This window comes from Nansenia antarctica (assembly GCF_963989245.1).
Source record: "Nansenia antarctica genome assembly, chromosome: 6".
In the NCBI taxonomy this organism is placed as follows: domain Eukaryota; kingdom Metazoa; phylum Chordata; class Actinopteri; order Argentiniformes; family Microstomatidae; genus Nansenia; species Nansenia antarctica.
In genome coordinates, this window is record NC_137676.1 from 52,092,709 (window position 1) to 52,095,196 (window position 2,488).

Sequence of the window (2,488 nt, forward strand, 5' to 3'; positions counted from 1 at the left end):
ACACACACACACACACACATATACCTGCCTCCCCACAAAAACCTTTTCAAAGAGATCTGAGATGACTATAGAAAACCCAAAACCTGACAAACCCACTTGTTTTGGGTCTCTTTAAGTCCTCTCTCTCTCTCCGTCTCTCTCTCTCTCTCTCTCTCTCTCTCTCTCTCTCCGTCTCTCTCTCTCTCTCTCTCTCTCTCTCTCTCTCTCTCTCTCCGTCTCTCTCATCTCCATGCTGGTACTCAGGCCCCCCGGCCCCCCTCTCATCTCTCTCACACACTGTGCCCCTATCCTAGCGGATTTATTTTGGAAACGTGCGGGAAAAACACGCTCCTCAATAGGCCCCTGGGAGAACAGACACAGTGTAGCAGACCTGCTCCTACTCCTGCTGCATGCTTCCTCTTCTCCTGCACCTGAGCCAAGCTGACACGCAGCCAAGTCCCTGGTAGGTGTCATAAAGGATACACACACACAGAGAGAGAGAGAGAGACACACACACAAGCGCGTGCACAGACAGACATGCATGTACGTTATGCACGCACACACACACACGCACACATACACATACTCAGGAACGCACACGCGTGCAAGGGCGCGCACACACACACACACAAAAACACACACTCACACACACACACCCGCTCACTCTCGGGCGCCAACTCCCTCTTCGGTGTCATAAAGGATAAAGGAGGATGAATCACAAAGGGGTCGGAAACTAGAAGCCAGAAGCATCACGCCTCGCTCACGCTGCCAGTCAGATGTGTAATAACCGCGGTGTCTGTCAAGTAGGAGCGCGCACGTGGGCTGCAGACGACCTTACCTCCTCTTGATTTCGGTCGAGGAAAGGCACGGAGAAAGGCGTGTACGTACGACGAACAGTACGGAAAGCCACGCAGAGCCCCGAGTCCACCTTGTGTCTTTGTGTCTGACAATAACACCTTCTTTCCTATTCCTATTTGACCTTTTGAAACATGTCGGCAGGAGTTTTACTGTTTATCTATCGCCAGGGAGAGAGGGAGAGAGAATTGACAAGAAGTGGACAGGTCAAGTGAATGGCCAATGGTTATATCCTTGCGCCAGATTTTTCACCAGAAAACCCTAGCCCTACACATCGACAATAAAGTAGTTCCCTCTTAAGGAAATTGACATAGCGCGCCGCTTGTGTAGTGAGCTGGAGTAGTCGTAGTAGTAGTGTCCTGCACGGGGGGGGGGAGAGAGAGTAGGGTGTCGTTTGGGACGGAGCCAGGTCTGCGGTTCACCTCTCAGCCTCTCATCCTGACACCGGAGAAGCTTGTTGGGACGGCGAAATGGTTCTGAGGTCACTTATTTGTTTGTATCGGTCGACGAGCGGATCTCTCAACGCCTCCTCTCATCCTCAGAGACGCATGTTTGAACACCAGGGCGAGGGTGGAGGAGAAAGGGAAAAGCAACCCTGTTTTCTCTCGCGCTTCGTTTGAATGACTCTCTGAAGTAAAAAAAAAAAAAAACACAAATCTACTACATGTGTGATGGCATTCAGGATATTGTATCAATCCCCCTTTCTTCAAAGTGGAAATTCACAGTGTTTCCCCCCCTAGTCTGAAAAGCCCCAAATAAACACTGATAACAATGACGCTAGTGCTATAAGAAGGAAGACACACAGATGCAGCTTGAAGTTGAACAGGTTTATTCCTCAAGTCAGGCTCTTTCTGATGACATAAGAGGCAAACATGGACGCGTTTTAACAACAAACCATTGTCTAAACTCATAGGAAAATACTTTCTTCAGTCAGTGTGGTAAGGACACATCAAATGCACTGTACATCGTGGGCACAAAATAAATCTCTCATGGCATCTCTTTTTATTATATCGTATGTGTTACCTGTAAAAATATATTCTCAAAATAAATAAATATATAAAATAAATATATGTCCCGAAAAAAAGAAAAAAAGCATAAATAAAAAGTACAAAATCAAAACAGAGATAGGGTTTTTTGCGGTTCCTTCTCGTTAGTCCATGCTCTTGTCAGGTATAGAATGCGGTTGCAAAAAAAAAAAAAAAAAACACAGAACACAATTCCTTCACAAGTCTTCTAGAATGTTCCTTTGGAACAGTCCACGTCGATGGGGGGGGGGGGGGGGGTACCGCAGAAGAAGAACACAAGGTCCACATTCCGCTGGAGGACCAGCCGTTCTTCTTCTCCTACTCCCTCAGTCTCATCCATCCATCTCACCCATCAGCCAATCAGAATCCCCCCTGGAGCCACTCTGGTGACCGCCAAGAAGAACCGTCCGGAAAAAAAAGATGACGTCAGCAGCTCCGGACGCGCTCCCCTTCACCCCCCCTCCAACATGGCATCCAAAACAAAGATGTCCGCCCAGCTCTTCTCGAAAGGCCCGGAAAAGCCCCTTAATGAACACTCAGTACTCCTGGTTCCCCTGGTTCCCCTGGTTCTCCTGGGCCTCAGTCTTTGACCCTTTCGGGGGGGGGGGGGGGAATAGGAGGGGTTCCAC